Source organism: Saccoglossus kowalevskii, unplaced genomic scaffold (genome assembly GCF_978046115.1).
Source record: "Saccoglossus kowalevskii unplaced genomic scaffold, keSacKowa6.1 SCAFFOLD_35, whole genome shotgun sequence".
NCBI classification, from domain to species: Eukaryota; Metazoa; Hemichordata; class Enteropneusta; family Harrimaniidae; genus Saccoglossus; species Saccoglossus kowalevskii.
In genome coordinates, this window is record NW_028188620.1 from 264,015 (window position 1) to 288,198 (window position 24,184).

The following is a 24,184-nucleotide window of genomic DNA, read 5'->3' on the forward strand; positions in this document are numbered from 1 at the left end:
ATCAATTATTCTAATACAATACAATACAATCACAATAGAGGAAACCAAACCACCAACAATACAATCGGGTGAACGCGGTGCTTTTCAGCGCTCCCCGATTTTCTGCCTGTTTTGCGTTTTTTGCGTTCGTTGTGCGCCCGTGTTTTTACACAGTTGTATATAGTGTGTCTACCCTTTACGTGAGTAATTTATATTTGTTGTTTTTTGTTATTATTGTGGTTTTTGGAGGCGTTTTCTGCCTCGACGGTGGTAAGATTCCGGCGACCAATATGGCGGCCGCTGAGAAGAGGCCTTCATCGTCACCAAATGTAAAACTCACCAGGAACCATGCCATAAGGTGTGAGAATATTGACGGCATTCCTGTTGAAACATATGTAGAAGCCGTTTGTGATATTGTTGGGGCAAATAACATCATAGCGGCATCCAGGATGAACCGTTCTGTTGTTGTTTTTCTTACACACGTTACATGGGTTGAAACGGTTGTTATTTCGGGTCTCGATATTGGTGACTTACATATTTCAGTTGAACCACTTGTACGCCCCTCCACTAAAATTGTTTTGTCAAATGTCCCCCCATTTTTACCTGATGAGTGTATTACTTCTATTCTTTCAAGTTATGGACGTGTGACGAGTGCGGTACGAGCGATTCCGCTGGGATGTAAGAGACCGTCTCTGAAACACGTCAAATCATTTCGACGTCAGGTTTATGTTCACTTGAAAGATGTCAGTATAAATGGTTTACTTCCAATCACTTATCAGGGTCAGATATTTAATATTTATGATTCAACTGATGAACTGGTTTGTTTTGAGTGTAAAATGAAAGGACATACACGAAAATCATGTCCAAATTCTCAAAGCATTGTTACGCAAATGGTGATGGGGGAAAACAATGAAGGCTCCCAAAGAATTTCTACAGGTGTTCAAGGTGTTAATGAAACTCATAAAGTGAAGGGTACAACTGATCCCTCTTTGCAAACAGATCTCACCGATAAACAAAATGTGACCAGTGTTGAAGTTGATAAAAACAATAGTGATCAAATTGTTAATACAAGTAATGAAAACCACATAGATACTGATGAAAATGATATAACAGATAATGTTGAAATGGTTAATCTTTCAACCAAAAAACGTGCGCGATCAAAATCCCCAGTGATTCGAGAAGGTCATAACAATGACATCTCAACAGATAGCAATATAATCAAACCAAATATTAAAAAACGAAGTGATGGTACGCTAAGCAATATAGTATGTGACATTGAACAACAACCAAACGATGAAGAGAGGGTACGATCCCCTCCTTCAACTGCCAATGAACACCCATCCACTTCATCCCCCTCACCGCTGCCATCCACTCAACCCCCACATGTGTATGCAGAGGTGACTGTACTCAAACCAGTACCCCAGCCAGAAAGTACTGATTTGTCTTCTTTCCCACCAACGCCCTCCCTTGATTTTACAGACAACTCCCCTAGTTATTCACCATTGTCAGAAATGCCAGTAGACATCAGTGATGTGAATGAACAATCCCAAGACCTTTTTGATTCTCAAAGTACATCGAGAGAAAATAATGATGATTGCCAAACTTCCAGTGATGAAAGTGACAGTGAATCTGTCATTTCAAATGTGTCTATTGGTATCATGAGTAGTGAGGAGAGTATATCAAATGCAAAATTAAATGATTTTTTATTGTCGACACGACATTCCCGCAAGTTTATTGACAGATGTTTTGAGTTCTGTCCAAATCTCAAAGTGTTGGTGTGGCATTTTATCAATTATCGTAACACTCAAAAACTAAACGCTTCTGAGAAAATACGCATGAACAGGCTTATTAAAAAGGTTAAAAAACAAATAAGGACTGGCAAATTTATAGCTGATTTTTAAACCAAAACCATATAATGGAGGGTTCAATTTCTGGGGCAACATACAATGTTAATGGATGTCGCGACTCACTTAAAAGATTCAGTGTTTTCAACTATATTAAGCGTGATCACCCCTGCAATTTTTACTTATTACAAGAAACACATACTCTTGCGTCCGACGAAAACATATGGAAGCTAGTATGGCGCGGAACGGGCATTTTTTCTCATGGCACTGCTAACCGCGCGGGTGTGGCTATATTGTTTCCTTCAACAACAGTTGTACACATTTTATCACAATGTGAAATCATGCCAGGCTATGTCCTGCACACACACGTAGAATTAAACAATAATCCTGTACACATTATAAATGTATATGCACCCATAAATGGCGCGGAACGAATGGAATGCTTTAATAAAATAAAACAATTTATCCCTACTTTAAATAACGACCCACTGATTATGGGAGGAGATTTTAATTGTACAACCGATCCTGACATGGATCGCAATAGGGGACGGGAGCCTGACATGCGTTCTGCTAACCTCCTTACTTCAGTTATTCGTCGTCACAAACTAATTGATACGTGGCGTCACCACCATGGGAATGCTGTTAATTTTACTTGGGGGCGTAGTGGTACACTTGTTCGCCTGGACAGAATGTACATTAGCAAGTGTATGCGTGGGAAAATCAAGTCTGTTGAAATTAGTAACGGGGCGTTGGCTTATTCTGATCACTCTCTTGTTAGTATATCAATAACAATTAACAATGGTAAAAATAAAAGTCCTGTATGGTGTATGAACACACAAATTTTACAGGATGATGAATATGTTAAAGAAATTACGGATTTCTGGCTGGAATGGCAACTTTATCGTGAAAACTATTCACATATTCAAACTTGGTGGGACGTGGGAAAGAATAAAATAAAATTAATTACTCAACAGTATTGCGCATTCAAGCAATATAAACACAAACAAGCAAAACAAACATTGGAAAGGGACATCCGAGCTATGGAGCGCGATATCACCCAGAATTCGCCGCCCACAAAATCATACATAGAAAAAAAGAGACTCCTTTCAAACATGGTTCAACATGAGAATAAAGGTCTCATCACACGAGCGCGGCACCATTTTCTAAATGAAAATGATGTGTGTAATACTTTCTTTTTCCAAATAGAGAAAAAGAATGGAAACAAAAAAGCTATTTTTCAGCTCAGGCGTCATGACAACAGTCTCACACAAAGTCAAGCTGAAATCCGCAAAATAGTACGCAACTTTTACACTAAGTTGTATACTACAGATAATATTGATATAGATGCACAGAATACCATCCTTGAGGGCCTGCCAAAGCTGAGTAATACCGACCGCGATGACCTTGATGAGCCTATTACGTATGGCGAACTTACTAACACCGTAAAGCAACTTGCGCATGGGCGAACTCCCGGCATTGACGGGATTCCGAACGAGTTTTATCAAAAATTTTGGAATCTTATTGGGAAAGACCTCTGTGACGTGTTCAGTAAAGCCACTGAAGAAAATGTGTTTCCACTTTCTTGCTCTAGAGCAGTTGTTACCCTACTCCCAAAGAAAGGTGATATTACACAACTAAAACACTGGCGACCTGTGAGTCTTCTTTGCAGTGATTACAAGATCTTCACTAAAACACTAGCAATACGTCTGCGCGGGATCATTGGTTCCATAATTCACCCAGATCAAACTTGTAGTATTCCAAACAGGCATATCCATGACAACATCAGTCTATTACGTGACAGCATTGACTGTGCTAATATGACTAACTCTCCCCTCGGCATCGTGGCTCTAGATCAAGAAAAAGCATTTGACAGAGTAAATCACGCTTATCTTTTCAACACACTTCATGCTTTTGGGTTTGGTGACAAGTTTATTTCTTACATTCATCTTATATATTCAAATGCTCAGTCCCTTATCCGTATAAATAGTGCTCTCACCCCTCCCGTCATGCTGTCACGTGGTATTAGGCAAGGTTGCTCATTGTCCACAGCCCTTTATGTTATTGCCATTGAGCCACTGCTCCATAAAATCAGAAATGATGGAAATATTAAAGGTTTAACAATACCGCATCTCAATAATGAACACTGTAAACTTACAGCTTATGCTGATGATATAGAATTTTTTATCACACATAAAAAAGAATTCGCATCACTTGCTGCATGGTTGCGTATTTATGAACGCGCGTCAAATGCGAAAATCAACCTCGAAAAGTCGGAAGGTTTATGGGTTGGTAGCTGGCGCAACAACACGTTTTCTCCTCTCAATATTAAGTGGAACAACACCGGGTTAAAATTGTTGGGCGTTTTTCTCGGGAATGATAAAATGTATACCAAACAGAACTGGACTGAGTTGGTTTCAAAGATAAATAGAAAAATTGAATTCTGGAACCACTTTGTTCACAGTATGTCCTATAGGGGGCGCTCTATGGTAATTAACAACATTATGTCATCCCAACTACTATACCGCTTTACTAGCCTAGTGCCACCCACTGATGTTGTTTTGAATACAAAGGTCGTTACTTGACTTCTTTTGGCAAGGTCGCCATTGGGTTGCTGCTAAAACACTTTATCTTCCTCTGGAAAAGGGGGGACAAAATGTTACCCATCTCCCCACACGTATCAGCGCCACGCGACTTAATTATATTCAAAGATATCTTTATGGCAATACTGATCATTTTTGCTTTAAGTACACTGACTACTTCTTCATCCAAGCAAGCAAAATGTCTTATACTAGGCAGCTGTTGTGCACCACGAATAGCCTTCCTTTAAAACTGAAGAGCATACCACCATTCTATCGTGAACTCCTTCAATGCTGGAAGTCTGTAGATAAGGTGCGTAAATTTAATGACAATAATCCGATTGATATTTTTAATGAACCACTTTTTCACAATGCATTTATTAATCATCCTATTAGAAAGGAACCTTTTGCACTCCGTCACTTTGTGGACGCTGGTATAACCAAAGTCTGTGATCTGGTCCATGAAACAAATCGAACGTGGCTGGAAGCTTCAAACATCTCAGATAGAGTAAATATACATTCTGAACGCATTCTGCAGCTCAGTCTCAAGGTTATTCATGATTCCATGCCTACCAAATGGAAGGATACTGTGAACAATTATTTCAAACAAAAAAACAAGCGTGCTCATGCTCTCTCTCATCTCAGTTTTCAGCTACACTTTTCTGATGAGCTAAATCTAGCGCTTTATAAACTTGAAAAAGGCGCAATATATAAATACTTAATTGAAGTTCTCAGTACTAGTGGTCGTCAACAACAACCAAGAAACGTATGGTGTGACATACTTAGTCTGCCTGAAACAACTAAACCAAATTTTCAGGACTGTTATGCAGCACCAATTACGACGTATGACGGAGATATGCAGTGGCGCATATCCCATGGCGCCTTTGCAACTGGTAGTTTCCTTTTCAAAGCTCGGTTATCAAGCTCGGATAAGTGTATTTTTTGTGGCGAGGTGGATACACTTGAACACATCTTTATAGAATGCCCATCTAATAACGAGCTATTACATACTTTCAAAATAATCACATCTGGTCTGCTTCAAACAGGCTTTCGTATGCCAATCTGGTGGTTTTTAATTCTGCCACCGCGTCGTTCTAAGGGTTTGCTTTCCCGACAGGCACAACAAATGTTTTGCCTATTAACGAGCATGGTGAAAGCTGCAATTCACACCAGTCGTCGAAACAAGAGGCAACAAAAAGGTGTCAGTGATTCTCTAGAAATTTTCAAAACGAGACTTATTTTGAGGATCAAAACGGAATATGAATACCACCGTTTTAAAAATCAGCTACCTAAATTTGAAACATTTTGGGCAGTGGACGGTGTGTTATGTGATATTCAGAATGATGCACTTCAAATTCATCTGCAAACCTAGGTTTTACTTGTCCACTTCGCTGTTTAGGGCTTTTGCCCTATTGAGTCATATCTAGTCTTCTTTTATCCGCTTTGGTAATTGTTGTGGTACTCCCTGGTTTCGTGACATTAGTCGTGTCAGAGGATTTTGTTCTCATGGTGGATATCAGTCTACACACACAAACACTGATTTGCCACCCTCTTGGCTTGTCATTTTCCTCAACACACTGATCGCGCGGGTGAACGCGGTGCTTTTCAGCGCTCCCGGTTTGTTACAGGTTTGGCCTCATGGCTTAGTAGTGTCGGTTTTCAGCTTTAAAACATATTTTTTATGTCCTGGGTACGACGTTAAAATTGCATCCGGTTGCGGAGTTTTTGTACTCGGGAGAATGAGGTTACCCTTTGCCGCAACTACCTCCAGGTCACCCTTGGGCAAGGTGTAGCACCTGTGAGCCTTGGGTGCCAACTTCCCACATAACAAGTTCGGTTGACGTCAGTAAGGGCATACGGTCGTAAAACTCCTGCACAAATAGATCCGCACAGGTGGACAATTTTTCATGTAAATATGTAGATATTAGTTTCAGTTGTACTTAGCATTTGGTAGGGGGGATCGTAACCTCTTGTGGTGAGAACCAGTGTGACTGGCCTGCCAACGGGGTGCTAAGGATTTCATTGGAAAAGTTATCAGTTACATCCGTTAATGTAATTTCGTTTTACATACCCGTAAATCAAAAATCACAATACAATACAATACAATACAATACAATACAATACAATACAATACAATACAATACAATACAATACAAAAACTATTGAAGGGGCAATGTGTATTCTAAATTACACTGAAAATGCATTTTGCATGTTTCAAAAAATGAATCATAAAAATGAGAGCGTGTTAATTGATATAGTATATTATTACCTTAAAACGCATAATGTTTACACCGTCAATTGGTGCTATACAACAACCATAGCATCGCCACACACTTGCCAATAAAGTGTTTTCTAACCTACTTACTGTACACTGGATTATATCATATCTGAACTTATTATATCTGAACAGAGAATCTACAGATTGCAATGTTACTCCAAGAACAGCAATGTTTTATACACATGTTTTCATTCATTTAAAAAAATATTATTCCTTAACGTGGACTTCAACGATAATGCAGTACACAATTGGCATCTTTACTTGCCATTGAGCTTGTGTACACATTTTGTTTTTTGTAAAAAGAATGGTTAATCAAATGATTTCTTGTATTCATTATCAACTGCTGGTATCGGTCTGCACTATGTCTAACATTTTTTTTAAAAATTAGGGCTACTGCTCAGTTCATCTTACAATGGTTTTTTTGGGGGGGGTGATTTATCACATTATCAACTTTCGGAATATTTTTTTTAATAGTTGTTATTCTTCAATTTAAATGATATTAAAACACTAGATTTGAGATTATTTTTGTGATTTTCCTTATTTTGTTTTGTATTTTTTTTCTACTTTTTCATCTTGTTATAATATTACTTAAAATACAAAAAAGTGGTTAATGAAATGTTCAATATTAATTTGTATTAATCATCAATGTGACGAAAATGTCAAAACAGTCTTTGGGTACTGAAAAACCAAAAATTTATCGTCACATATTTTGTAAGCATCGAATGTTTCCATGGTACTGCTGAACTCTATCAGATTTCACACATGAATATGACACATAGCTGCTACATAATTTTGTTTATGCTAAATTAATTTCGGTATGAATATGAACTTGTATTTGTAAATACGGGATGCATGTGTTTTCCTTCTGTAAATGAGAACTAGGAGATTAGAGTCAGTACAAAACAAATAACAATCTTCTCTGGTTGCAAGCTTATTTAAAAAAAATCAGTTGAGCTCTGCAATGTTCAGGTGCTAAGTCTATTTAGTGAAAATATATCATTACCATAACACAATATATAAGGATTCTATCTTTTAATCAATGAAAAGAAAAGGTAACTAATTACATGAGGTATGTACACTAAATAAAAGAAATCAGAAGAGTAAAATGATGTGGATTGCTGCTTTCCTTTTTTTCCGTCGTATTGCTGCAATGTTTCATTGGTCATATTCAGTTAGTTAACTAGACATGCAGTTAACACAACTCGTTCCTTTGACTCGAAATAAAGTGAAATATAGTATATACTTCCAACATTAAAGCAGGCAGTACATGTTTACAAATGTATGTCACACAATATTAAGAGTCTGTTAGCAGTACAAACGCTTTTCAGATTTTATAACACCATTCAGTGCTGCAATATACTGTTAGATACAATTACATTTGCAGTAAATTTATTCTAAAATGACATCATAAACGACAATAACGAAGCAAAACAAAACTATCCAAACAAGGCGTAGTGGGGATTTCTACAAATAGTCTATGGAGGAAATACAGAATATCACATTTAAAAGTACCGTCTGTATTTCCCAATGGGTAGGTGCGGTTCAGAGAAAATGGGTTACAGCATATACCAGTTTTTCAAAACTATCGGAAGATCTGGGAGCGTCTATTGTACACCTGATTGCGCTGTGTGTGCTTGAGCGTTAGGTTTACGTTACCGACTGCTTGTTTGTTTCGTGGCCTTAACTGAATTAAATGCTGCCTGTCTGCATTTGGGGGTCTTGCAATATTTCACCATCTCATGCAAACCATAAATTTAGGATGTGTTTTCAGTAGCTGTCTGACACACAATTGATCTCCGCACCTGTTTGTTTCACAGTTTAGTCATTTGTCAGACACAAGGTCACAAAACCACTAAACAAATCATTTATTTTAGTGTTCTTATCTGCCGATTTTATCGAAATATAGATATCCCATTGTTTTTGTTTCGGATTCCAATACATTTGGATGCCCCTACACATGTTGAAACAGACCTTGATGTGAAAACAAATCGCTTGTGCCGATAGGCAACCTTGAAAATCTTTGCTGTGACTTCATCGACGTTTTCTAGCAGTTTACGTTTTTCAAAATAACGTATACTTATTGTCGTCGGATTAACACTAAATTTTCACAGCTTTAAGGTGACAATGGGAGAAACTAAAATGTGTCCAGACGAACTATTTTGTGTATTATTTATCAACGTGTTGCTGTTTGAGTTGGGACAGTGCGACTAAAGCTGAAATTAAAATTCAGCACATCACTTTTAAAGCGCGTTGCTTGATTAGAACTGATAAGACACACTCAATTTACCTGACTATTAAACAACTAGGAAAGTGGAAAAAAAACTTCTTATAACCAGGATAAATGCGTAATAATTGTTATAGCTTTGAATAAGTAATGCGTCGTAGAATGCAAATACGGGCATGAAAAAAAACACTCTTGAAAACCTTCAATTATGGCGATTCCAAAAAAAATAAAAAAATTTTGTAGTCATTTAATCACAATCAGAAGATGACAGTATGCAAATAATAGCCTTGTAACCTTAAATACGATTATGCAATTATTGTTAAATAATTACTAATGATAAATTCAATTTTACAATCGTTGTTTTTATTGGGTCGAAAATACTACGAGTTCTTTCTCCATCAATACATGAATTATCTTTTAATTTTATTGATTACTTTCATGCAAATTCACATATTCATTATAAACATAGGTGCATTTGACCCTTAAATCGATTAGGAATATGTTAGGTGTTTAGCAAGTAACTGCCAAGAGCAGTCTAAATTGGTTTAACACTTTTTTGAGAGGAGGGAGAAACCCTTTTTGTCTTTCGTTGTCGTTGTCGTTGGCGTTATGTTGGTCAGGGTTCTGACCCTGTGTATTTTTCGGTGGGTACCATTTAATTTCACTACCCTGGCTACGTGTTAAAATGGGATTAATTCACTCTGGATAAGTACGTACATAACAAACCAATCTTGGACTTTAATTCAATGTGTTGGTCAGGGTTCTGACCCTGTGTTTTTTTCGGTGGGTACCGTTTAATTTCATTATCCTGGCTACGTGTTAAAATGGGTCTGAATTCATTTTGGATAAGTATGTACATAACCGACCAATCTTGGACTTTATTTCAATATGTTGGTTAGGGTTCTGACCCTGTGTATTTTTCGGTGGGTACCGTTTAATTTCACTACCCTGGCAACGTGTTAAAATGGGTCCGAATTCACTCTGGATAAGTATGTACATAACCGACCAATCTTGGACTTTATTTCAATATGTTGGTCAGGGTTCTGACCCTGTGTATTTTTCGGTGGGTACCATTTAATTTCACTAACCTGGCCACGTGTTAAAATGGGTCTGAATTCACTCTGGATAAGTACGTACATAACCAACCAATCTTGGACTTTAATTCAATGTGTTGGTCAGAGTTCTGACCCTGTGTTTTTTTCGGTGGGTACCGTTTAATTTCACTACCCTGGCTACGTGTTAAAATGAGTCTGAATTCACTCTGGATAAGTGCGTACATAACTGACCAATGTTGGACTTTATTTCAATATGTTGGTCAGGGTTCTGACCCTGTGTATTTTTCGGTGGGTACCATTAAATTTCACTACCCTGGCTACGTGTTAAAATGGGATTAATTCACTCTGGATAAGTACGTACATAACCGACCAATATTGGACTTTATTTCAATATGTTGGTAAGGGTTCTGACCCTGTGTATTTTTCGGTGGGTACCGTTTAATTTCACTACCCTGGCTACGTGTTAAAATGGGTCTGAATTCGTTTTGGATAAGTACGTACATAACCGACCAATCTTGGACTTTAATTCAATATGTTGGTCAGGGTTCTGACCGTGTGTATTTTTTGGTGGGTACCGTTTAATTTCACAACCCTGGCTACGTGTTAAATGGGTATGAATTCTCTCTGGATGAGTACGTACATAACCGACCGATCTTTGACTTTATTTCAATATGTTGGTCAGGGTTCTGACCCTGTGTATTTTTCGGTGGGTACCGTTTAATTTCACTACCCTGGCTACGTGATAAAGTGGGTCTGAATTCACTCTGGATAAGTACGTACATAACCGACCAATGTAGGACATTATTTTAATATGTTGGTCAGGGTTCTGACCCTGTGTATTTTTCGGTGGGTACCGTTTAATTTCACTACCCTGGCTACCTGTTAAAATGGGTCTGAATTCACTCTGGATAAGTATGTACAAAACCGACCAATCTTGGACTTTATTTCATTATGTTGGTTGGGGTTGTGACCCTGTGTATTTTTCGGTGGGTACAGTTTAATTTCACTACCCTGGCTACGTGTTAAAATGGGTCTGAATTCACTCTGGATAAGTACGTACATAACCGACCAATCTTTGACTTTATTTCAAAATGTTGGTCTGGGTTCTGACCCTGTATATTTTTCGGTGGGTACAGTTTAATTTCACTACCCCGGCTACGTGTTAAAATGGGTCTGAATTCACTCTGGATAAGTACGTACATAACCAACCAATCTTGGACTTTAATTCAATGTGTTGGTCAGGGTTCTGACCCTATTTATTTTTCTGTGGGTACCGTTTAATTTCATTATCCTGGCTACGTGTTAAAATGGGTCTGAATTCATTTTGGATAAGTACGTACATAACCGACCAATCTTGAACTTTAATTCAATGTGTTGGTCATGGTTCTGACCCTGTGTATTTTTTGGTGGGTACTGTTTAATTTCACAACCCTGGCTACGTGTTAAAATGGGTCTGAATTCACTCTGGATAAGTACGTACATAACCAACCAATCTTGGATTTTAATTCAATGTGTTGGTCAGGGTTCTGACCCTGTGTATTTTTCGATGAGTACCGTTTAATTTCACTACCCTGGCTACGTGTTAAAATGCGTCTGAATTCACTCTGGATAAGTATGTACATAAGCGACCTATCTTGGACTTTAATTCAATATGTTGGTCAGGGTTCTGACCCTGTATACTTTTTCGTTGGGTACCGTTTAATTTCACTACCCTGGCTACGTGTTAAAATGGGTCTGAATTCACTCTGGATAAGTACATACATAACCGACCAATCTTGGACTTTATTTCAATATGTTGGTCAGGGTTCTGACCCTGTGTATTTTTCGGTGGGTACCAATTAATTTCACTAACCCGGCCACGTGTTAAAATGGGTTTAATTCACTCTGGATAAGTACGTATATAACCAACCAATCTTGGACTTTAATTCAATGTGTTGGTCAGGGTTCTGACCCTGTATACTTTTTCGTTGGGTACCGTTTAATTTCACAACCCTGGCTACGTGTTAAAATGGGTCTGAATTCACTCTGGATAAGTACGTACATAACCAACCAATCTTGGATTTTAATTCAATGTGTTGGTCAGGGTTCTGACCCTGTGTATTTTTCGATGAGTACCGTTTAATTCCACTACCCTGGCTACGTGTTAAAATGCGTCTGAATTCACTCTGGATAAGTATGTACATAAGCGACCTATCTTGGACTTTAATTCAATATGTTGGTCAGGGTTCTGACCCTGTATACTTTTTCGTTGGGTACCGTTTAATTTCACTACCCTGGCTACGTGTTAAAATGGGTCTGAATTCACTCTGGATAAGTACATACATAACCGACCAATCTTAGACTTTATTTCAATATGTTGGTCAGGGTTCTGACCCTGTGTATTTTTCGGTGGGTACCAATTAATTTCACTAACCCGGCCACGTGTTAAAATGGGTTTAATTCACTCTGGATAAGTACGTATATAACCAACCAATCTTGGACTTTAATTCAATGTGTTGGTCAGGGTTCTGACCCTGTATACTTTTTCGTTGGGTACCGTTTAATTTCACTACCCTGGCTACGTGTTAAAATGGGTCTGAATTCACTCTGGATAAGTACGTACATAACCAACCAATCTTGGACTTTATTTCAATATGTTGGTTAAGGTTCTGACCCTGTGTATTTTTCGGTGGGTACCGTTTAATTTCATTATCCTGGCTACGTGTTAAAATGGGTCTGAATTCATTTTGGATAAGTATGTACATAACCGACCAACCTTGGACTTTATTTCAATATGTTGGTCAGGGTTCTGACCCTGTGTATTTTTCGGTGGGTACCATTTAATTTCACTAACCTGGCCACGTGTTAAAATGGGTTTAATTCACTCTGGATAAGTACGTACATAACCAACCAATCTTGGACTTTATTTCAATATGTTGGTTGGGGTAGTGACCCTGTGTATTTTTCGGTGGGTACAGTTTAATTTCACTACCCTGGCTACATGTTAAAATGGGTCTGAATTCACTCTGGATAAGTACGTACATAACCGACCAATCTTGGACTTTAATTCAAAATGTTGGTCAGGGTTCTGACCCTGTGTATTTTTCGGTGGGTACAGTTTAATTTCACTACCCTGGCTACCTGTTAAAATGGGTCTGAATTCACTCTGGATAAGTACGTATATAACCAACCAATCTTGGACTTTAATTCAATGTGTTGGTCAGGGTTCTGACCCTGTGTTTTTTTCGGTGGGTACCGTTTGATTTCACTACCCTGGCTACGTGTTAAAATGAGTCTGAATTCACTCTGGATAAGTGCGTACATAACCGACCAATGTTGGACTTTATTTCAATATGTTGGTCAGGGTTCTGACCCTGTGTATTTTTCGGTGGGTACCGTTTAATTTCATTATCCTGGCTACATGTTAAAGTGGGTCTGAATTCATTTTGGATAAGTATATACATAACCGACCTATCTTGGACTTTATTTCAATATGTTGGTTAGGGTTCTGACCCTGTGTATTTTTCGGTGGGTACCGTTTAATTTCACTACCCTGGCTACGTGTTAAAATGGGTCTGAATTCATTTTGGATAAGTACGTACATAACCGACCAATCTTGGACTTTAATTCAATGTGTTGGTCATGGTTCTGACCCTGTGTATTTTTCGGTGGGTACTGTTTAATTTCACAACCCTGGCTACGTGTTAAAATGGGTCTGAATTCACTCTGGATAAGTACGTACATAACCAACCAATCTTGGATTTTAATTCAATGTGTTGGTCAGGGTTCTGACCCTGTGTATTTTTCGATGAGTACCGTTTAATTTCACTACCCTGGCTACGTGTTAAAATGCGTCTGAATTCACTCTGGATAAGTATGTACATAAGCGACCTATCTTGGACTTTAATTCAATATGTTGGTCAGGGTTCTGACCCTGTATACTTTTTCGTTGGGTACCGTTTAATTTCACTACCCTGGCTACGTGTTAAAATGGGTCTGAATTCACTCTGGATAAGTACATACATAACCGACCAATCTTAGACTTTATTTCAATATGTTGGTCAGGGTTCTGACCCTGTGTATTTTTCGGTGGGTACCAATTAATTTCACTAACCCGGCCACGTGTTAAAATGGGTTTAATTCACTCTGGATAAGTACGTATATAACCAACCAATCTTGGACTTTAATTCAATGTGTTGGTCAGGGTTCTGACCCTGTATACTTTTTCGTTGGGTACCGTTTAATTTCACTACCCTGGCTACGTGTTAAAATGGGTCTGAATTCACTCTGGATAAGTATGTACATAACCGACCAACCTTGGACTTTATTTCAATATGTTGGTCAGGGTTCTGACCCTGTGTATTTTTCGGTGGGTACCATTTAATTTCACTAACCTGGCCACGTGTTAAAATGGGTTTAATTCACTCTGGATAAGTACGTACATAACCAACCAATCTTGGACTTTATTTCAATATGTTGGTTGGGGTAGTGACCCTGTGTATTTTTCGGTGGGTACAGTTTAATTTCACTACCCTGGCTACATGTTAAAATGGGTCTGAATTCACTCTGGATAAGTACGTACATAACCGACCAATCTTGGACTTTAATTCAAAATGTTGGTCAGGGTTCTGACCCTGTGTATTTTTCGGTGGGTACAGTTTAATTTCACTACCCTGGCTACCTGTTAAAATGGGTCTGAATTCACTCTGGATAAGTACGTATATAACCAACCAATCTTGGACTTTAATTCAATGTGTTGGTCAGGGTTCTGACCCTGTGTTTTTTTCGGTGGGTACCGTTTGATTTCACTACCCTGGCTACGTGTTAAAATGAGTCTGAATTCACTCTGGATAAGTGCGTACATAACCGACCAATGTTGGACTTTATTTCAATATGTTGGTCAGGGTTCTGACCCTGTGTATTTTTCGGTGGGTACCGTTTAATTTCATTATCCTGGCTACATGTTAAAGTGGGTCTGAATTCATTTTGGATAAGTATATACATAACCGACCTATCTTGGACTTTATTTCAATATGTTGGTTAGGGTTCTGACCCTGTGTATTTTTCGGTGGGTACCGTTTAATTTCACTACCCTGGCTACGTGTTAAAATGGGTCTGAATTCATTTTGGATAAGTACGTACATAACCGACCAATCTTGGACTTTAATTCAATGTGTTGGTCATGGTTCTGACCCTGTGTATTTTTCGGTGGGTACTGTTTAATTTCACAACCCTGGCTACGTGTTAAATGGGTATGAATTCACTCTGGATAAGTACATACATAACCGACCGATCTTGGACTTTATTTCAATAAGTTGGTCGGGGTTCTGACCCTGTGTATTTTTCGGTGGGTACCGTTTAATTTCACTACCCTGGCTACGTAATAAAGTGGGTCTGAATGCACTCTGGATAAGTACGTACATAACCGACCAATGTTGGACATTATTTTAATATGTTGGTCAGGGTTCTGACCCTGTGTATTTTTCAGCTTGTACCGTTTAATTTCATTATCCTGGCTACTTGTTAAAATGGGTCTTAATTCACTCTGGATAAATATGTACATAACCGACCGATCTTGGACTTTATTTCAATATGTTGGTCTGGGTTCTGACCCTGTGTTTTTTCGGTGGGTACCGTTTAATTTCACAACCCTGGCTACGTGTTAAAATGGGTCTGAATTCACTCTGGATAAGTACGTACATAACCAACCAATCTTGGATTTTAATTCAATGTGTTGGTCAGGGTTCTGACCCTGTGTATTTTTCGATGAGTACCGTTTAATTTCACTACCCTGGCTACGTGTTAAAATGCGTCTGAATTCACTCTGGATAAGTATGTACATAAGCGACCTATCTTGGACTTTAATTCAATATGTTGGTCAGGGTTCTGACCCTGTATACTTTTTCGTTGGGTACCGTTTAATTTCACTACCCTGGCTACGTGTTAAAATGGGTCTGAATTCACTCTGGATAAGTACATACATAACCGACCAATCTTAGATTTTATTTCAATATGTTGGTCAGGGTTCTGACCCTGTGTATTTTTCGGTGGGTACCAATTAATTTCACTAACCCGGCCACGTGTTAAAATGGGTTTAATTCACTCTGGATAAGTACGTATATAACCAACCAATCTTGGACTTTAATTCAATGTGTTGGTCATGGTTCTGACCCTGTATACTTTTTCGTTGGGTACCGTTTAATTTCACTACCCTGGCTACGTGTTAAAATGGGTCTGAATTCACTCTGGATAAGTATGTACATAACCGACCAACCTTGGACTTTATTTCAATATGTTGGTCAGGGTTCTGACCCTGTGTATTTTTCGGTGGGTACCATTTAATTTCACTAACCTGGCCACGTGTTAAAATGGGTTTAATTCACTCTGGATAAGTACGTACATAACCAACCAATCTTGGACTTTATTTCAATATGTTGGTTGGGGTAGTGACCCTGTGTATTTTTCGGTGGGTACAGTTTAATTTCACTACCCTGGCTACATGTTAAAATGGGTCTGAATTCACTCTGGATAAGTACGTACATAACCGACCAATCTTGGACTTTAATTCAAAATGTTGGTCAGGGTTCTGACCCTGTGTATTTTTCGGTGGGTACAGTTTAATTTCACTACCCTGGCTACCTGTTAAAATGGGTCTGAATTCACTCTGGATAAGTACGTATATAACCAACCAATCTTGGACTTTAATTCAATGTGTTGGTCAGGGTTCTGACCCTGTGTTTTTTTCGGTGGGTACCGTTTGATTTCACTACCCTGGCTACGTGTTAAAATGAGTCTGAATTCACTCTGGATAAGTGCGTACATAACCGACCAATGTTGGACTTTATTTCAATATGTTGGTCAGGGTTCTGACCCTGTGTATTTTTCGGTGGGTACCGTTTAATTTCATTATCCTGGCTACATGTTAAAGTGGGTCTGAATTCATTTTGGATAAGTATATACATAACCGACCTATCTTGGACTTTATTTCAATATGTTGGTTAGGGTTCTGACCCTGTGTATTTTTCGGTGGGTACCGTTTAATTTCACTACCCTGGCTACGTGTTAAAATGGGTCTGAATTCATTTTGGATAAGTACGTACATAACCGACCAATCTTGGACTTTAATTCAATGTGTTGGTCATGGTTCTGACCCTGTGTATTTTTCGGTGGGTACTGTTTAATTTCACAACCCTGGCTACGTGTTAAATGGGTATGAATTCACTCTGGATAAGTACATACATAACCGACCGATCTTGGACTTTATTTCAATAAGTTGGTCGGGGTTCTGACCCTGTGTATTTTTCGGTGGGTACCGTTTAATTTCACTACCCTGGCTACGTAATAAAGTGGGTCTGAATGCACTCTGGATAAGTACGTACATAACCGACCATTGTTGGACATTATTTTAATATGTTGGTCAGGGTTCTGACCCTGTGTATTTTTCAGCTTGTACCGTTTAATTTCATTATCCTGGCTACTTGTTAAAATGGGTCTTAATTCACTCTGGATAAATATGTACATAACCGACCGATCTTGGACTTTATTTCAATATGTTGGTCTGGGTTCTGACCCTGTGTTTTTTCGGTGGGTACCGTTTAATTTCACTACCCTGGCTACGTGTTAAAATGGGTCTGAATTCACTCTGGATAAGTACGTACATAACCGACCAATCTTGGACTTTATTTCAATATGTTGGTTTGGGTTCTGATCCTGTGTATTTTTCGCTGGGTACCGTTTAATTTCACTACCCTGGCTATGTGTTAATATGGGTCGGAATTCACTCTGCGTAAGTATGTACATAACCGACCAATCTTGGACTTAATTTCAATATGTTGGTCAGGGTTCTGACCATGTGTATTGTTCGGTGGGTAACGTTTAATTTCATTATCCTGGCTACGTGTTCAAATGGGTCTGAATTCATTTTGGATAAGTATGTACATAACCAAACAATCTTGGACTTTATTTCAATATGTTGTTCAGGGTTCTGACCCTGTGTATTTTTCGGTGGGTACCATTTAATTTCACTACCCTGGCTACGTGTTAAAATGGGTTTGATTCACTCAGGATAAGTACTTACATAACCGACCAATATTGGACTTTATATCAATATGTTTGTCAGGGTTCTGACCCTGTGTATTTTTCGGTGGGTACCGTTTAATTTCACTACCCTGGCTACGTGTTAAAATGGGTCTGAATTCATTTTGGATAAGTACGTACATAACCGACGAATCTTGGACTTTTATTCAATGTGTTGGTCAGGGTTCTGACCCTGTGTATTTTTCGGTGGGTACCGTTTAATTTCACAACCCTGGCTACGTGTTAAATGGGTATGAATGCACTCTGGATAAGTACGTACATAACCGACCGATCTTGGACTTTATTTCAATATGTTGGTCAGGGTTCTGACCCTGTGTATTTTTCGGTGGGTACCGTTTAATTTCACTACCCTGGCTACGTGATAAAGTGGGTCTGAATTCACTCTGGATAAGTACGTACATAACCGACCAATGTTGGACTTTATTTCAATATGTTGGTCAGTGTTCTGACTCTGTGTATTTTTCAGTGGGTACCGTTTAATTTCATTATCCTGACTACGTGTTAAAATGGGTCTGAATTCACTCTGGATAAGTACGTACATAACCAACCAGTCTTGGACTTTAATTCAATGTGTTGGTCAGGGTTCTGACCCTGTTTATTTTTCGGTGGGTACCGTTTAATTTCATTATCCTGGCTACGTGTTAAAATGGGTTTGAATTCATTTTGGATAAATATGTACATAACCGACCAATCTTGGACTTTATTTCAATATGTTGATTAGGGTTCTGACCCTGTGTATTTTTCGGTGGGTACCGTTTAATTTCACTACCCTGGCTACGTGTTAAATGGGTCTAAATTCACTCTGGATAAGTACTTACATAACCGACCAATCTTGGACTTTAATTCAATGTGTTGGTCAGTGTTCTGACCCTGTGTATTTTTCGGTGGGTACCGTTGAATTTCACTACCCTGGCTACGTGTTAAAATGTGTCTGAATTCATTTTGGATAAGTATGTACATAACCGACCAATCTTGGACTTTATTTCAATATGTTGATTAGGGTTCTGACCCTGTGTATTTTTTGGTGGGTACTGTTTAATTTCACTACGCTGGCTAAGTGTTTAAATGGGTCTGAATTCACTCTGGATAAGTACGTACATAACCGACCAATCTTGGACTTTAATTCAATGTGTTGGTCAGGGTTCTGACCCTGTGTATTTTTCGGTGGGTACCGTTTAATTTCACTACCCTGGCTACGTGTTAAAATGGTTTAATTCACTCTGGATATGTATGTACATAACCGACCAATCTTGGAATTTATTTCAATATGTTGGTTAGGGTTCTGACCATGTGTATTTTTTGGTGGGTACCGTTTAATTTCACTACCCTAGCTACATGTTAAAATGGGTCTGAATTCACTCTGGATAAGTACGTACATAACCGTCCAATCTTGGACTTTATTTCAATATGTTGTATCCTATTTTTTTGGAAATTTACATGTGTATATCACAATATTAACTTTCGGAATATTTTTTCTACTAGTTGTTATTCATCAATTTAAATGTTATTGAAACACTAGATTTCGAGATTATTTTTGTGACTTTCCTTATTTTGTTTTGTATCATTATTCTACTTTTTCATCTTGTTATAATATTACTTAAAATACAAAAAAGTTGTTAACGGAATGTTCAATATTAATTTGTTTTGTTTTATTATTCTACTTTTTCATCTTGGTATAATATTACTTAAAATACAAAAAAGTGGTTAATGGAATGTTCAATATTAATTTGTATTAATTATCAATGTGATGAAAATTTCAAAACAGTCTTTGGGTACTGAAAATTTACCTTATTTTGGTTTATATTATTATTCTACGTGTTCATCTTGTTATAATATTATTTACCATTGGCAAAATGTGGTTTATTGAATGATAGACATTATTTTTTATAAATTATTTATGTGATGGAATTGATTGTCATATATTTTGTAATCACCGTATATGTACTTGGTACTACTGAATTTTAAGAGCTTTCACATAAGGATAGAAAACACCGCTGGTACAAAATTGTGTATATGCTACACTTGTTTCGTTATGGACACGAACTTCTATTTGTTAATACGGAAGGCATGTAGTGTACCTCTGTATATGAAAGCTGTGAGATTAGTTTCAATACAAAACCAAAAACAATCTTCTCTGGTTGAATGACTATTTTAAAAGACTTCAGTTGAGCTCTTCCATTGTCAGGGGATATGACTCTTTAGTGAAAATATATCATCACAATAACACATTATATAAAGTTCCAATCATTTCAATGAATGAAAAGAAGAGGTTGTTAATCACTTCGGCAGGCAACACATCGTGATACTGTCCGTATGACAAGGTGTTATTTATTTGATCACGTCGAACAGATATCTATCATTTTTATTTTTTTATGTATTATAACAAGTGACACATTAGATAGTAGCATATATACATACATCTTGTGCTTGAAATACACAGCAAATATTATTTTCAGCAAAGGTTACACTTTTTTAATAACCGGGTTTTACCAGTGTGAATCACTCAATTTATTAAAATTGTTTTTTAATAATATTGAAGTAGAAATTGTCTTGAATAAATTCAACATGTATATAAAACATTACACACATTACAATTTTCGCAATGATATATTCGTAAGCATATTCTTTTATATTAAAAAAAATATGATATTGGGCCTATCAAATAAGTATTTACATTAAACAGCAATATGTACCAGAACAATGATTATTCGTATTATGAAAACCCACGTTGGAAACAAATCATAAGACCGATGTTGTTTGTTGTGTTTATAAACTAGTGGAAAATAACATCTGTGAATGGCCTACTATTGCAATTCAGTTTCTATAAAACCAATATAACTGCTAAACCGTTTCTGTGAACTATATTCGCTATTCTCGATATATTTTAGGTGAAAACCATAATTCTAACAATAATATTAAATTAAGCCTAAAGCTATAAACAACGTTACATGGGTCCAAGTATGCATTTGTTCTAGAATTGATGTTTTTTTTCAAACATTATCATTGGATCAAGTGGTCGACAGAAAGAAAATACGTTCAGGCATTTTAGTTCTTGTTTTACAGAATATTCACTTAGAATGTTGTATTCTTGCAATTAGACAACCGTTTCTTTCAATAATATTTATTATGTGCCATAATATACATTGATTTTTTTGTTCACGGCAAGCAAAAAAATACACAAACAAGTGCAATTTCATTTTATTTGGTTATCACTTGTAGACAAAATCAATGTTATTCTAAAGCAAAGATATCACTCATAGACCAGATTAGACGCCAACCTCCTTTAGATGTATTCAATATTCATATTAAGGGCCACAGTTCAGAGCTAATGTACACATATAATTTGTCATTTGCACTATAACTGGTAGATTTGCACTCGCAGTGGCCGACTCTATGTACATATTTTGCCATCAGTTGTATTTAGATGAGTTCCTTACGACTGAAATTTTGTGATTTGCAATGTAAACTGAGTATGTCTGATTTGCGTCGAGCATGTTCGCCCTCCATCTCTTGTTTTGTGCACGTGTTCAAATCTCCTAACATATAATCCGTTTGACATATCGTCTAAAATCGTTTAAACTACAGTATTGTTTTTCATTTTTGGAGGGTAAACATCGAGAAAAGTTTGTCCAGTTCGCCGCGTGGTAAAAATGCATAGTACACATCTTGTGTATTTTGACACAATACTTGCTACAAATAGTTATTTTGATTTGCGATGTAACACGGCCAATTTATTTGGGCCACCTTGGGACATAGAAAACGTGAATAATGCATACTATGTATGTTTAGGCAAATATTATGGCACAACCATTACTTCGTAACATATCTGAGAAATATGCAAAACAAAATATTGCTTTATGGTTTCTGTACGAAAAAAATGCATGTTTTGACAGTCTGACACAAAATTCATGGCCCTGCCAAGTGACACATTGTCACAAATCAGCTGTCTATTAAAATACAATATTATTATCATGTTTCCGGCTGTGTTGCAACAAATTATTTTCTGCCATGGTAGAACATGGTACAATTTTTATGTACATTATGACACAATATTTTTTTCAACCAGCACAATCATGACTCATGGCACAATCCTAATTTTTTCTTCAAAAAATATAGCTATTTTCGTTTGGGCTACTACATGCAATGACATCTTGCGAGCTCGGCTCACGGCAGTATTGTATAGCAGACATTTTGTTTATAATGAAAGGATACTTTCACAAAATGGTACACAATCATTTCCTCTAGTACAGCCTTTATTTTTAGTGATATAATTGCGGTTTTTCTACACAAAACATATCATTTTGGAATTGGACTGTCTCTCAACAATTCATTTGTGCCAGTTTGGCAGGTTTCAATAGTGCATATCGTCCCTTATGTGTTTTGACGCAATATCGATACAGTCGAGTGCACAGAAATGTGAGGTACAGTAATTAATTTTTGACATGTCAGCCAAAAAATCTAAGTAAAGCATAATATGATAAACAAATGATATGTGATAACGTGAAAGAAGTAACTAGTTACAGCTCATGATGCAATCAAAGTGTGCATATATATTCAACACTTTGCAAATTGATTCTATAATGACATTATAAATGACCATACCAAATAAAGGGAATATATCAAAGCGTGGTGTAAATGTCAATCACTATCACTAAATTACAATAGTGTATCTGTATGCAGATGCAAATACTAGGGGTCACATTTAGGCATACCTACCGTTATTCCAAATGGATAATTAAAGTGTTGTTCAGGGATAATTGGTTGCAACATTCCTGAAATGTACAAGAATTATTTGAAATACGAATGAAATATATAGGCGAAGTTTATATAGACATATATGCTTTTGAAGTAATAGTTGTTAAACCATTGTCATTGACCACTTTGGTTATAATATTTAAAACCAATACATTAGCTACCTAGTGATACTTCAAATTTACACACGATTAATCGTTCAATCTTACCAGAATATGATTGCATGTAAACTTCATGTATGTGAACCAATTTGTTACTTGTACTGCAACTATGATATTCATTGTGGCGCCAGAATAATGCCTTTAACATAAATTGATATCAAGTTAAATATATGATGGATTATATGCAAATTTATTATTTTCTATGCACAGAATACTTCGTTCACATTATAATGTATATATTCAGTTTAATTACGATATTAGCATGATATTCTGCAATACATTTTGTTGGATGAACTAGATAACATCATAATTTTTTTTTAAATTCATGACAAAATATTACAACATGTAAGCTACTTATCGAAATATTAGCATGCAATTACGGATTTCTCTCAATTTTGAGTTATCACAAACAAGATTACAACCTTGGATTACAATTACAAAAATAAATTTTCATGAAATTAAATATTTAACAACTTGTGTAATCAAGTGAAAGCAATAATTATTGTATTTAAAACTATCCATGTATTTGGTAAAATCTTTCTTTGTTCCTTGAATAAACGCGTAATAATGTATATATTATCATCGCACCATATACATTACAATGTGAATTTCTTGAGCCCAGAGAGCATCATATTTGTGCAGGATAATAAAGTACTGACACAAGATGCAGTTATTATTTTTACAACATTATGTGATCACTCCTACGTTCCAAATGAATTTAAGCTATATCTATGTTCACATAGTATCTCAAAGCTAAACATCATAGCCTTCTACCTCACGCAAATAGCAGATAATCACATGTAAATTTTAAAAACGTAGTTAAGTATACACCTCAATAACAATACAATAATACATGTCTAAATAATATTTTTCTGTGATTACATTATTATTATAAGTGTTTTTTTCTGGGCTAACAAGCTATATGTAGCACATGTCAGTACGATAGGTAACCTCACAATGTGAAATAATTTTCACTTGTAATACTTTTCAGTAATGTTGGAAAATACAAACATATACAGGTAATTTAATTATAAAACACTTAAGGTAATCTTAAAGTGGGGACAAAAATGTGTCGTATTTTGAAACACCTAGCTTTACAGTGTATAACTAATCGGCAACATCATATATAAAAACATTTTAAATTTCACCAAGAAGTAGATTGTTGTACAAGATTGAGTCCCTCCCTGTTATAAAACTTAATAAATCATAAATATCTAAATATGTTCACAGTTTTTAATT